The sequence below is a fragment of the Haliotis asinina genome, chromosome 12 (genome assembly GCF_037392515.1).
Source record: "Haliotis asinina isolate JCU_RB_2024 chromosome 12, JCU_Hal_asi_v2, whole genome shotgun sequence".
In the NCBI taxonomy this organism is placed as follows: Eukaryota; Metazoa; Mollusca; class Gastropoda; order Lepetellida; family Haliotidae; genus Haliotis; species Haliotis asinina.
This window is the reverse complement of record NC_090291.1, coordinates 6,122,601-6,138,481: the sequence shown is the minus strand read 5'-3', so window position 1 is coordinate 6,138,481 and position 15,881 is coordinate 6,122,601. Positions and strand designations below refer to the sequence as shown.

The 15,881-nt window shown below is 38.6% G+C and overlaps 1 protein-coding gene across 4 annotated transcripts in view; it reads left to right on the top strand.

The window, feature by feature from the left end:
- The window catches only part of LOC137258559 (Y+L amino acid transporter 2-like), a 30,554-nt gene that overhangs the window by 2,190 nt on the left and 12,483 nt on the right, over nt 1-15,881 (top strand). Inside the window, exon 1 of one of the 4 annotated variants that reach the window (XM_067796269.1) lies at nt 2,671-2,710. The exons of 2 other annotated variants lie outside the window; for them this stretch is intronic. The gene's annotated coding sequence lies outside the window, so the exon portion shown is untranslated. Of the gene's footprint in view, nt 1-2,670; nt 2,711-11,782; nt 11,833-15,881 lie in introns of those variants that run through there. One more of the 4 variants, XM_067796268.1, reaches the window with a different exon arrangement.

Below are 15,881 nucleotides of genomic sequence, written 5' to 3'. Positions count from 1 at the left end.
CGGCAGAGCCTCGTTTTGATATTTCCACGATTTTTAGGTTTCCGTTTGTCAGAGCTCGCTTTACGACAGAGCACGCCGTACGACGTGTTTGCTAGGATTGGAAGGAGCTTAGTGTTGCATTATTCAAGTGCATAGACACGCATATTGTTAGTTGTAACATTGTTTTGTTTGCTGGGAATTACTTATGTTGTAGCCAAAATATTGGGTCCACATATTCCTATCAGGACCCACAACTTTTTATAGTTCTAGGTCCTTCAGGACCTGCAGCTAGTTAGGGTCAAGGGGAAACATCATCGTGATCTTCGGGTTATGCCCCACTCATATTGAAACTATCATTGTTTGTTAAAACAGTTCTAAATCCTTCCTAAATCAGTATATCCACATATCTTTCTGCATTGTGAACGATTGTGTGTTCTCTATACCACTTTGTATGATTTACGAGGGTGAAAATATGTTCTGGTTGATATGAACGGAATAAAAGTCCTGACTGTGCTTTTAATCCCATAAGTATATCTCACCTTTCATCTCATTGGCTGTGCGCAAAATAGTTTCCAAATTTTGCAATCCAGTGGGACCAGCTATGGCTAAACGCTACTAGCACACGAAACAATCCCCTAGCCCGAAATGTGAATGCAGAGACGGGTTTCATCGTGATGCTGCTATTATGATAAACGTTTTTATCAGTCCTTAACCTTGCATCAATAAAAAATGCAATTATAACTGAAGTTGGAGAGAGTGATATTTTTAAAATGACCCTATGAAAATTCACTAGCCAGTCGGGCCAGTGACTGTGGAGATTTACTGTCCCGAACAGATTTTTATTAGCCATTGGCTCGCGGGCCAGTATCTATTTCGCGCACTGATGGACATCATAATTGTGCATATATCAAACACCGTAAGATTTATGTTTAACGAGGTTAGTGTCTTATTTAATTAACTAAAGGACAATTCTTTAGTGCGCCGTACTGTGCTAAGAAAAACTTCAAGATCATCATTTTCTTATAGATGTACGTGTCGACATCTGCATACATCGATGCTTGTTATTGTTATATTGCATGATACTTATATGATTACACGATGCCACTTAGAAAGTCGCGGTGGCTGAGCGGGTTAGGTGCCCGACTCTGAGGATGCGGATGGGACTCAACAAAAAAAAGTGCTAGGATTTGCATTTTACTAAGAAAGAGAAATCCCAGATATGTTGCATGATACTGAGAATCAAATAAATATTTTACTATGGTCTAAACTACTGAACACAACATTGTAACAATTCAGTTGAAACTACTGAACACAACATTGTAACAATTCAGCTGAAACTACTGAACAGAACATTGTAACAATTCAGTTGAAACTACTGGACACAACATTGTAACAATTCAGCTCAAACTACTGGACACAACATTGTAACAATTCAGCTGAAATACAACATTGTAACAATTCAGCTCAAACTACTGAACAGAACATTGTAACAATTCAGTTGAAACTACTGGACACAACATTGTAACAATTCAGCTCATCATACTTTCCATGCTGAACGAATGTTATAATAATAATATAATATCGATTTGTGGTGAATACATGTCGGCAGCTGGGAGAGACTAATTGGTTAGGTACATGATTTAATTGCACATGCAGACTTAATTGATTATACACTTAATTCACAATTCTTTGAGCGTGCATAGATGTGTGAAAAAAGCGCCATACAAATGGAATAATTATTAATAATTCTGAATGGTGCATGTCAACGTGTTGTGTACATGCGTCCCAAGATGATGACATTGGTGGGTGACATTAGTTTCTGCACACAGGTAGTTCGGCGGGGAGTGAAATGATTTGCTAAATCAAATTTACCGATATCCATCGATAAATGGCTTGATTATGACGAGCAAGACTGATATACTAGTCCTTTTTTTTAATCTATACTACTCATCAAACGTTTAGACTCAGTTGCATAAATGTAGCCAGTTGCGTAAGTCAATCGTTCTAAACTAGATTTTGCAAAATATTTCATACTGTTTTAAGGTACTATTTTCTGATGTATTTTAAAACATGTACAAATTCGTAACGTTGAAAAGATTATTGTCACAAGTGAAATAAATGATGAAACTCAGTGAAAATTGGCGAATTCTTACCGAAACTACATTACGCCAAAACGCAGCTCTTCAGATGCACAATATGTACACGTGCCTTTTATTAATTTAATGCTTGATTCTCGTGCAGTTCATTTGCATAAGGTTTGCAGTAGGTTCCTGCATGTAGCCATATTACGTCACAGGCAGATTATGAATCAGTGATTTCGTGAAATGACTAAGATCGCCAGCCATTTTGTGTCATTTTGTGAATGACAATCAATATACTTCAGTCGTTTCTATGCCTTGTAATCTTCTTACTCCTTATATAAACAACTTGTCCGGCTGGCAAAAGAGGATACCACCGCACCACCACCTCACTATCAACTGACTGTTCCCTTACGTAACACGAAGAAAACAGCCCATGGGCAGGTGTCAGATAAAGACATCCGGGTTTCTAAGAACGCCGTTAATGGTTTATTCATGTGTTCAGTGTTATTATTTGGTGGTGACAAGAGGGTGGTACGTAACATATTGTATCAGACACGGAACTTCAATACACCAATGTCTAACAAACTGTCACAGTCTAGTCAGGCGTTACCGCGAAAACAGAACTCTCTGTCCGAGACCTTTTAGTGCAGGTAAGTTGTAACGGTCATTGACCTTTATTTGCTGACACGACCCCTTTAAGAGGGGGCTAGATATCCTCGAAACGTTCGTAGCCCTACGAACGTCTTAAACACCGGGTATGAGCAGAGTTATTAATGCTTAGGGCTACGAACGTTTCGAGAATAAGGGCCCAGGTGCACAGTATGATAAACAGGATTCATGTGCTGTAAACCGCATGTATGTAGGTTGAAAATCTCTTCACGTTTTGTTCAGTTCAGCCCCTATGTCGTGGCCGAAGTGGGACGGTGTATATTTTGGTCATTTTGGGATGAAATATTCACGCGGGCGTTTAAGGGGTGTATTGGTGGGGTGTTAATGTGTGATAGAAGAGCTGTTATTGTGTAGTAAACATCTAACAGTATGTACTACAAGTAACCCTATTACCAACTTTCAGACAGCCCTAAAATACAGATATATTATCTCATCCTCATGTCGCATTATTAGTTATACAATTGACTCTCTCTAACCCGACACCCCACAGAGCCATCATTTCCTGTAAACAGATACATTTATTTTGTCCCAAATTCGTCCCTGTATAGTATCATATAAGAAACTCTCCCTAGTCTGACATTCTGACGTTCCTCTGTTTCGAATCCCAACACTAAAGTCCGGTCCAAAAAGATGTTTTTGGTGGCAAGGGACTCTCTCCAAACCAACATTGCATTTTCATAAGAGAACGCACTAGTGAAAACATTACAGTGTGTATTTATCAACCAACACGTGTACGACTGGTGTAGGGAAGGGGTGGCGGTGACGTTTTGCCGGACGCTTTCAGCAGTTCAACATTTGGTATATTTTCTCTTCATGATAACATTCATAAATGCACACTTCGTACACTTCCATAGAACTCGGTCCCTTTTTACGTACTTACCCTAAAGTTTAACCTAGGTGGGTTAAGGGTCTACAGTCCGTTTGATTCCATTTGGGACCAAAAGACATTATTGGGGAAAAAGTGGACTGCACCATGCCACCATCAAGCCAGTCGTCATCAGGGTAGACTCTGACGACAGCGACACCAATTCGGACAACAGTGTCTTCTGAAAGTGGCAACACTGACTCCCATTGGACATCTCAAGTGGTAACCAGATAACGGCTTTTGAGATGGCCCCATCTTCACAACACACGCTTGTTGATTACCTGGCTGTTCTACCAGCAAGAGGCCAGCCTCGTACAAAATAGTGCAAGATGACAAGAAAATGATGACTTTTACATTTGGGTGTCCCAAATTATGACACACATCACCAGAGTTGGTCTGTCGATTTCATGTGGCTGTGCAAAATTTAGTTTTGTTGCAATTATTAGATTTTGTGTTAGTGAGCAAGTCATTGGTCTCAAATGGAATCGAACGGACTGTACCTACTCCCCTTGAATTTGAAATGAACTTGTGCGTTTGCCTTTTTGCAATTAGCCAGTTTTGCAGGGAGTCATGTCAACATTCTTTCTATACGGGGACAGTAATAGGAATGATAAATATTTCAATACCATTCACTCAGTTGGTATACTCAATGCAGCCTTATATAAGTTCACCCTCCAAGGATTGACATGTTGATATACTCAGTGTTGAAGCGGACTCGGACATTTTATGGCAGCTCTAGCAAAGGTAATGGTGCCATCTGTGGAATAAATCAACACCCTGCCACATAGTACCAGCCAGCCAACAGAAAGCAAGACCTCGTAGTTAGGTACCGAGACTATTTTAGCTGAAATATAACACCTACGTGCTCAGCCAAAGCTGGGCGTCAATGTTACGGCCATTACATCTCCAAGCCCCGTCTTTCGTCCAGCTTTTAATTTGTGAAATGTCATAAGAGTTGCCTTCAGCGGGAAAACGTGCTGCCCGATATTCAGAAATCAGAGATTATAGTGATGTCATTGTGACGCTCTAGTAACAGATAACGTCACAAAGGTACGTGTTCAAACCATTGTCACGCAATTTCTTTGTACGTCACTATACTTATGCATGCTGGATGATAAAAGCGAAAATCATATCTAATATCAGCTTAGGTGAGGCAGTTAAACTTTCTAATCCTTTGCACCAGCTTACGCCAATAGAGCTCTATTTATGGTGAGGTTAATCAGTACTAGCCGCGATACCATATATATACTCGATATTGTATGCATGTGGTCTTTGGTACTACCATCCCGTGATGGCAAGTGACCTTACTTGAAGAAATATTTCCACATAAAATAATGCCGGTAAATTGTTTCTAGTGTTATCATGATCACTAACCAATTCGTCAAACATGAATAGAATTATTTTCAGATTTAATAACATCACTGCAATAATTAATATATCTTGCTATATTTGGGACAATTATTGCTATTTGCAGTGTATATTTATTGGTTATTGCATATTTGATATGCAACATAATAAACAAATAACACGAGTGGATATGAATGTCTTTGATGAATTTATGGAAGGTATAGATGAGATTTAATCATTGAAGCCATTCACGGGCGAGAGGCTAGAGGTGCCGACGCGTCATAGCCTCAAAGGGAGAGAACTCTAATCCGGGTCAATGCACAAAGCATTGATAAACAAGCTGTTGACAGTGGGCAGACAGAACTTACACTATTTGCCCGAGGGTCGCTTGTGAATTATGTCCGAGGCGGTGATGATGACAGTAAGTGATTCAGATTACTCGACGCAGTATGCATATATACTATGTACCACATCGACATAGGTCAGTTTACCGTGCGACTTGCCACGTTTTTTTTCTATAATCTTTAGATTTCGAAGTTCCACATTGACGAAGATCGACACGCGATGTTTGAATGAAATGTCAGATTAGACTGGAAGGGGGATATTTTTGACCGACAGCCAAATGTAACTGGTGCAAGGTATCTTTTGCTGTGAAATTGCGTCAATTGTCATGAGGTAGCAAAATCGAAACAAAGAGTATACTGAATTCTTTGAGGATATTAGACCAGTGCACTCACCTAACTTGATTTCCAGAATTTCTTGTAGAATCGCTCAAGTGGTTGCCCAGCTAACTTTTGTAACGAATATATAATTTGCCTTTTTACCTAGTTTTGGCAAGTATCTTTCCAATTTATAGGCAACGTGTTACAACTAATGTGTTACCAAATCAGTACGCTGTGTATTTTTGAAAGCTGAAACTAGTCATTGACCAAATATTTGTTGAAAAAAGTGAACGACATATCGAACTTCAAAATGCCAGGGTGAAGTGGTTAGACTAAAGTTATGTACTGAAGTATCACTTAGTCAAACAGCAATGTTTATAATCATTGCACCTTGTGGCAAAGTCATCATAGGCAGTCATGGTCACACGTACATCATTGTTAAAGGGGCACTGATGCGGAGCAATTTCCGTGGACTGGTGTAAACTTTTGTTATTGTTTTTTTCCCGTGAGTACCCGGATGATATCCCAGAATTCGTGACTGGTTCGTGACCTCCGCTGCGCAGTCCGTAAGCGCAATTGATAGTTTAATTATAGACAGATCAACTGAGGTGAAGTCATTTGTACTTCATTACAAATGTATTATGAAAACAAATGAAACACTTTGAAGGTTAATCATCTGCCAGTGGTAGAAATGGTAAAAAACTATTAGGACGGAAAAATAACGAAGCCAATGTACGTCTCTATATTTTGTCTCATAACCCTAATTAGTTTACTGTCATATTTGTATGATTCTGAAAATTAATAAAAGAACACACGATTTGTTTATACTCATAGTAAATTTCTAACATAACAGCAACATTTATACATTGTATAGATTGCCAATGTGGATCCTATCTCGCACACATACGCGATCTAGTGTGTGTTTTCTGTCATACAGATTCTGCTGAATGCTACAACAAATAAATTAAAACAAAATGCAAATAATGAATGTAAAACAGACTAATTTTATAGCAACAGTGTCAGGCTACTACCTTGTTCAGGAATGTATCCATCAATATCCACGTAAAAGAAATCGTATTCCATTCATCTGCAGCTGGTAAATAATCCTGCTCTGTGTCGCGTGTCTTACAACTGTCTCATTTGCGAAAAAGTAACACATCGTTTCACGTCTTTCACATTGGTGAAAACCTGATAAACCTCTCATTGGTCTCCCAAGATAGCACACCTGGCAACTAATTGTATGACGTCCACTATTCTAAGTAATTTAATTGACCAATATTGAGCAATCAATCAATCAACGCAAGGGTGGTTAATTCTTTGAAGGGAGGATGTTGTTTTTGCACTCACACTTTACGACAGGGTGTAGTCATCTACACACACTGCCTTTTGACAAATCCGCTAGAAGATAAAAGTAATTAATCAATCAGTGTGTTATCGGTTAATCCTTTGATCGATGTTTGTTTTTGTAACTCAGCTGATAAACCCTCTTGCATCACTTACATGCACACATTACATAACATACAATACATTTGCCATTACAGACCTTAATTTATAATGTTGAGTATTTACTCCAGACAGGAGAAATGCCAAATGGGAACCTTTGTTGAGTAACCGAGTGGTGTTGCTACTAATTATGCCTGTTATAAATTCATGAATTGACCATCAAGCGAATGATGACAAATAACACGTGTAGGTTTACACCATCAAACGCGAGTTACAGCAAGGAAGATGTAATCTCTGTGTCGCATGCAGCCTGAAAACACTTATGGGCCGAAACTGTTTTGAGGATACCGACGGAATTTCGTTACATAAGGAATACACACAGGCATTTGCTGTGTACTTTGGTAAATAAGTGAAATAAGGTGTTTTTTACGTAAGACAATTTTCAGATTTCTCTACCAAAGCCAAGGTCATCGTTTTTTTGTTTACGAATTCAAATAAATCAACTGTGTGTTTTATTATCATAAATAATAAACCATTGTAGCTACCATAGCTACCAAAATTTACGTATGCTATTTGCTATCACAGCTCAACCAACACACAAAACTACCTAAATATAAAGCTTTGCAATCTTCCGTACTGAAACAAATGGCTTGCTACGTGCCTGTAGACATCATATTTTCATGTAACATGATTAAATATCGATGTTAAAAACACAGAAATAGGATCAAATTGGATCAGTAAGTATACCATACAAGCATCCGAAAAGAACTACACTGCTGGGATATATGGTTACGATCAGACAAGGAATACCATGGATATTTTTAAACAAATGGCATGTGATGGGCATCCGGCCTCCTGACTGTTAAAGTGAAGAAATTTTGCTAATATGGACAGGAGCCCAGTTCCTTTGTCCGTCACGGTCGAAGGAGTGGGCGCTGACCAATTTGCGGTCTGCTTTCGTAATTAGACCGTTGGCGAGAAGCATTATTCGCTCCGCATCAGTGCCCCTTTAATGTGTATAATGAGAGTTTCGATCACCTCAGCACTAAGATAGCTCATGGTCTCCTGAGTACTTAAAGGGGCACTGATGCGGAGCAATATCCGTGGACTGGTTTAAGCTTTTGTTATTGTTTTTCTCCCGTGAGTACCCAGATGATATCACAGAATTTGTGACTGGTTCGTAACCTCTGCTGCGCAGTTCGCATTAATTAAGAGTTTAATCATAGACAGATGAACTAAGGTGAAGTCATTTTTACTTCATTGCAAATGTATTATGAAAACAAATGAAACACTTTGAAGATTAATCATCTGCCAGTGGTAGAAATGGTTAAAAACTATTAGGACGGAAAAATAACGAAGCCAGGGTACATCTCTATATTTTGTCGCATAACCCTAATTAGTTTGTTGTCATATTTGTATGATTTTGAAAATTAATAAAAGAACACACGGTCTGCTTATACTTATAGTAAATTTTTAACATGACGGTAACATTTAAACATTGTATAGACTGTCAATAGGGATCCTATTTCACACACATTCGCGATCTAGTGTGTGTTTTCTGTCATATAGATTCTGCTGAATGCTACATCAAATAAATTAAAACAAAATGCAAATAGTGAATGTTAAACAGACTAATTTTATAGCAACAGTGTCAGGCTACTACCTTGTTCAGGAATGTATCCATCAATATCCACATAAAAGAACGATATTCCAAGCTGGTAAATAATCCTGCTCTGTGTTGTGTGTCTTACAACAGTCGAATTTGCAAAAATGCAACACATCGTTCCACATCTTTCACACTGGTGAAAACCTGATAAACCTCTCATTGGTCACCCAAGATAGCACACCTGGCAACTATTTGTATGTTGTCCGCCATTCTAAGTAATTTAGTTAACCAATAATGAGCAATGAATCAGTCAACGCAATGATGGTTAACTCTTTGAAGGGAGGATGTTGTTTTTACACTCGCACTTTATGACAGGGTGTAGTCAGTATAGATTAGTACATCTACACACTCTGCCTTTTGACAAATCCTCTGTAGAAGATAAAAGTAATTAATTAATCAGTGTTTATCGGTTAATCCTTTGATCGATGTTTGTTTTTATAACTGAGCTGATGAACCCTCTTACATCACTTACATGCACATATTACATAACATAATTACATTTGCCACTACAGACCTAAATTTATAATGTTGAGTATTTACTCCAGACAGGAGACATGCCAAGTGGGAACCTTTGTTGAGTAACCTGAGAGGTGTTACCACTAATTATACCTGTTATAAATTCATTAACTGACCACCAAGAGAATGATGACAAATAACACATGTAGGTTTACACCATCAAACATGAGTTACAGCAAGGAAGATGTAATCTCTGTGTCGCATGCAGCCTGAAAACATGTATGGGCCAAAACTGTTTTGAGGATACGAACGGACCTTCGTTACATAAGGAATACATACAGGCATTTGCTGTGTACTTGGATGAATAGGTGTAATCAGTTTTTTTATGTAAGAAAATTTTCAGATTTCTCTACCAATGGCAAAGTCATCGTTTTTAGTTTACGAATTCAAATAAATCAACTGTGTGTTTTTATTATCATAGATAATAAACCAGGGTAGCTACCATAGCTACCAAAATTTACGTATGATATTTGCTATCACAGCTGGGCCAACACTCAAAACTATCTAAATATAAACCTTTGCAATCTTTCGGACTGAAACAAATGGCTTGCCACGTGTCTGTAGACATCATATTTTCACATTACATGATTAAATATCGAGGTAAAAAACACAGAAATAGGATCAAATTGGATCAGTCACCATCCAAGCATCCGAAAAACAAAACTAAACTGCTGGGATATTTTGTTACGATCAGACAAGGAATACCATGGATATTTTTAAATAATGGCATATGATGGGCACCCGGCTTCCTGGCTGTGTAGGTTAAGAAATTCTGCTAATGTGGACCGGAGCCCAGTCCCTTTGTCTGTCACGGTCGAAGGAGCGGGCGCTGACCAATTTGCAGTTTTGTTTCGTAATTAGACCGTTTGCGAGAAACATTATTCGCTCCACATCAGTGCCCCTTTAACTGTTGACAGTACAGGAGTGAAGCACAGTTCCTCAATTTCCCATGCATTAAACAACAAAGTTCCACAAAATGTTGTAGACTCTTTAGAATCTAGTCATAATGTAGCTGTCAGCAGGAAAGAAATATAACTTTTAAAGTGAGATATTTCTTGTGTATTCTTCATATCAACTCCCTTTTTGAAACTTTAAGCATGACTGCACTGAACGGGTGGCAGGAATTTTTTGGAGAATTGGTTTTTTTAAAATTGTACTTGATTTCATGGTATGAATGTGCACTATTTGGAATTAATTTCAATTCATTTGTCCCTTGCTTATTTCTATCAAGTTTTACAACAGCTGTATATTGGCAGTTACAAATGACACTGCAAAACATAATGCTACAGGTATACATGCATATTGTGTGACACATTACTATATATATTTGTTGGAGCATTGTTTAAGAGTGAGTGACTGGGGTCAGTGCAGGTGCTATTTTCAACATGTTACTAGTATGCCCCCAAATATATATAAATGTATGCATCAATTCCAGGAACAGCAGTCACGAAGCAACAACTGATAGGTTGTGATCTCTTTCTTTCTATGAAACTTATGGCACGTAAAACTGTATGATTGAAAAACTGAATGATCATAAAACTGAATGATTGTAATTCTGAGTGATTGTAATACGGAATGACTTCTTTGATTAACATTCTAGTAGGGTAGGTGAAGAATGAGGACTATTTTCATGACTAAACAGCTTTTTTGTTTCGTATAGGCGACATTACAACATAAATTCTAAAGTCGTTGTCAAGCATGTGATACATGAGAAATAATTTGGGGTGAAATATATATAGGCGATCCACTTCGCATGAATCACATAAGGACTTAAAATCTATGTCGAAACATAACCAAATTCTTTCATTACATATTGCAATAAAATCATTCCAACTGGACCTTGACTGGTGCAAATACATGAACATCTCTGAAATTGTGGCCTGTGTTGTTTTACACAGTCAACCTGTACAAAGAAAACTATTGCAGTATGTATCGGTTTGAGATAGGTATTGAATTTGACAAGAAATTAATTAAATGTGTCCCCAGCTGTTCCTCTTGTCGTGGTAGGTGAGCTGTGATTATGTACATGATTATACATCTGGTATGAAACCAGACAGAATGTGGACAGAATTATGGATGGAGACAAAGCTTTATGCAATATTCAGTGAATTGATTAAATGATGAGCCTGCACTGAAAGGATTCTGGATATTCATGTACAGGAGGCAAGCTGCCACTGATTGAGCTACAGGCAGGTTTTATTGGCAGTGTATGATTTACTGATCAGAGACATATACAATGACCTGTGTTCATAACAAGCATGCTTATAGCAGACTCATAGATATAACTATCAACTTGTATTTTTGTGAAGTCACAGGCTTTATATCTTAGTTGATGTGTATAAACAACTGTGGTTTTGATACAATGACTGTTTATCAGGAGCCTGTTTTCATGCGCTTGTGCATTCTAGATGTGCCAGCATAACATTACACCCAATAACCCATGCTATCTGTAACACGCTATGAAATTAACAGTCATATCACTTATCCCACCGGGTACCCATTTTGTTCCAGCTATGTGATTTATATTTATAGCTTGAAATATAAAACTGGTGTCCTTGGTCCTTCTGAGTTCCCCTCTGGGCTGATCTACAGAGAAACAAACAAGTGAGTTAAGATTTAGGAGATTGATATGTTCGAAAATTTTCTTAATGTTCGACCAAATTGACAGCTTCTAACTTTCATTTGAAACCATAAATGTAGTGTGACAGACATGAATCACCAGAAGTGACAGTCTTGCATGGAAGCTGGCAGAAAGCAGAATTCTGGTGGGTCAGTTTTTGTCATGCCTTTTGGCTGATGCAACAGGACATGTGGAAGTGTGAGTGGCATGAACTGACTGTTTTGCCTGACTGATATCCTGCAAAGTTCCACAGAAAAAAAATGTCTTAGGTATGACACTAGTTCTTTGAGAATGAAGTTCTTCTAACTTACTGGATGTCCTATGTTGTGTAAACTATTTCAAACAGAAAAAACGTATAGTTTACCAGGAAGGAAAATCTTACAAACACTTTATTGCAGATTTCGAACCCATGAAGATCCAGGTAGAATTAATGTAAGGGTATTTTTCAAGGCATTATCATTTGCAGATGCCTGAGATCTTTCGTTAACTGCCCGACAGAGGGGGGCAGTTGAAAAGACCAAGGGCTCCTGCAAATGATAATGCTCTGGAAAATAGCCTTACCATTATTATAGCTGAAAAGAACAGAATTTTTAATAAAATAAAAATAAAAACAATGTTTAGAAGCATTTACTGCAAACAACAAATCATGGAGGTCACTGACACACATTTTACAAATATAGACATGTCATAGAACAACATAGATGATGTCACTATTGAGAGTGACGACATTCGACCTTGACCTTTGCCCATAATTCCAGCCGCCATTATTTCCAAGTCGATATTTTCATTGCTGTATGTTGTAATTAATGGTACAATTGTTATGGCTGGCACAGGCAAGAAAGTGAGTAAAGGCACAGGTACATGTGTCAAATGTGAGCCAGATATATTGTCAATAATGAACCCAAGGTCAAATGAGCCGTAGGTGATTGAACTTCAAGAGCTGAGCTACTTACGACATCATGTAACAACTGGGTTTGATAATGGCCCGGCGTAAAGCATTTTGCGGTTATTATCAAGTTGCAGTGGCCTGCTCATTTCTGATAATGTGCAGGCATTTTAATGATATTTATTTTAGCTATAATCTTCAGTAACCAATGCTTAACGTAAGAGGCAACTAACAGGATTGGGTGGTCAGGGTTCCTGACTTGGTGGACACATGTCATCATATCCCGATTGCTTAGGCTCTGAGTATATTTTTATAATAGAAGGTAATATGATAGTGAGGTTCAAAATAACTGTGGAGGAAAAAATAATATGTTTGTATTTTTTGAGTTTTAATAAAATTGTGTTATTGTTAATATTTCCATCACGTCTCTTGTGTTGATGTCAACCATAATGGTGGCAGAGCTGAAGTAGGGTGACAGTGTTGTATATGAAAGTCCTAAAAAGAGGTACATTTTCAATCCAAATTGATATTATCTAATTTAATTGAATGTCCAATGAAATTCAAGTATTTCATGGGCGGTTGGGAGCTATGTGGTAATGAATTTAAGGAGCAGGATATGGCAGCAATTTTGTAGACATTTGTACATGACTTATGGCCTGGGGTGTCACTTACTTTGTACATACATTTTGTAGGGTGGGTGGGTGAGAGAGAGGAGGGCTGTGGCGAGGAGAGAGAAAGAAGCGGGGAAAGGAAGGTTGTCATTCGCATTGTACACACTGTGCCATAAAAATCAGACATTAACATTATGTTCCAAGGTCCCAGATACGGGAATTTTACCGACATGAAAGAATAGGGCTGGTGTTTTTTTCATTTTTTAATATAACAAGCATCCTGTTTGGAGACCCAAAGCCGTCTGTGTACCTTCCTTATTCACATAAGGAACACATGTGATGCACTAAGTAAACACCCTGTGCAAAAGATTAAGATGTGATCAGTTCAGTAATAATTAGGATGTCTGAACAAAATTAGAGATCTCCTGTTAGACAGGTTTCCCAGTAACCTGTGCTGGTCTACACCATGGAGATGTCCTGTTAGACAGGTTTCCCAGTAATCTGTGCTGGTCAACACCATGGAGATCTCCTGTTAGACAGGTTTCCCAGTAACCTGTGCTGGTCTACACCATGGAGATCTCCTGTTAGACAGGTTTCCCAGTAATCAGTGCTGGTCTATAGCAATGGTGATCTCCTGTTAGACAGGTTTCCCAGTAATCTGTGCTGGTCTATAGCATGGAGATCTCCTGTTAGACAGGTTTCTCAGTAATCTGTGCTGGTCTTTAGCAACAGTGATCTCCTGTTAGACAGGTTTCCCAGTAACCTGTGCTGGTCTACACCATGGAGATCTCCTGTTAGACAGGTTTCCCAGTAATCAGTGCTGGTCTATAGCAATGGAGATCTCCTGTTAGACAGGTTTCTCAGTAATCTGTGCTGGTCTATAGCATGGAGATCTCCTGTTAGACAGGTTTCTCAGTAATCTGTGCTGGTCTTTAGCAACAGTGATCTCCTGTTAGACAGGTTTCCCAGTAATCTGTGCTGGTCTATAGCATGGAGATCTCCTGTTAGACAGGTTTCTCAGTAATCTGTGCTGGTCTTTAGCAACAGTGATCTCCTGTTAGACAGGTTTCCCAGTAACCTGTGCTGGTCTACACCATGGAGATCTCCTGTTAGACAGGTTTCCCAGTAATCTGTGCTGGTCTATAGCATGGAGATCTCCTGTTAGACAGGTTTCTCAGTAATCTGTGCTGGTCTTTAGCAACAGTGATCTCCTGTTAGACAGGTTTCCCAGTAATCTGTGCTGGTCTATAGCATGGAGATCTCCTGTTAGACAGGTTTCTCAGTAATCTGTGCTGGTCTATAGCATGGAGATCTCCTGTTAGACAGGTTTCTCAGTAATCTATGCTGGTCTATAGCATGGAGATCTCCTGTTAGACAGGTTTCTCAGTAATCTGTGCTGGTCTATAGCATGGAGATCTCCTGTTAGACAGGTTTCCCAGTAATCTGTGCTGGTCTATAGCATGGAGATCTCCTGTTAGACAGGTTTCTCAGTAATCAGTGCTGGTCTATAGCATGGAGATCTCCTGTTAGACAGGTTTCCCAGTAATATGTGCTGGTCTATAGCATGGAGATCTCCTGTTAGACAGTTTTCCCAGTAATCTGTGCTGGTCTAAAGCATGGAGATCTGTTAGACAGGTTTCCCAATAATCTATGCTGTATAAGTCCCTTTTAGCCAATGATGATCTTCCTCTGGAGGAATTTGGGGTTGGAATTGTTCCTAAGCAACCAATAATAATCACATGAAGTTATTCTCATATTACATTGATGATGTCTTTGAACGTCAATGGCATAAACAGTTGCTCATGATATCAGTCACGGGACAGGATGATATAGCTTGTCCTTGTATAGCTTGAATGTTCCCATGTATGCTGTCAATTTCATTTAACAAAGAGTCCTAATTTAATTGAAGCAAGTCAATTTCATTTCACAGCTAAACCACGAAGGAAGAGAATCTGTGTGAAATGGTTTTCAGTCTTCAGTTACACAGTATGTAGTGTTACATTACACTAACCAACATCCAAAGCAGTCTCTTGACAGATGCAATTATACCTGGTGATTTCTATCTCATGTCCACACATGTATCCTTACGGCAGATGCACACCAAAATGCTCTTGCTATCAATAAGCACTCACTGTTCTGCGTCAGGGAACTATATGTCCTGACCTTATAGTTCTGAATCTTATGATTCCATTAGCGGTTATTTTGCGTGTGGGCAAATTCACCAGAAAATGTTAAACGGGCAGTTCTCACCAACATGTTCCTTCCTGGGATTGGATATTTGTGTTGCGTGAACCGAGCTTGACATTTACAGGGCTGCCAACTTGGTTAAGCATGGCCTTTCTTAACATACCAATGAATTTCACTTTAAACAAAAAGTTAACCAAATAAGGTGAATTTAGGATTGGGAATCCAAATAATTTTAGCTTGCGACTTAAAAATTAAAGTCTCAAAATTTTATTCAGCTTAGGATAAAATTTGTTAAACAAACGGATCATTGTTTCAAATGGCTATTGTTGGTTATATTGCAAGGGGGTAA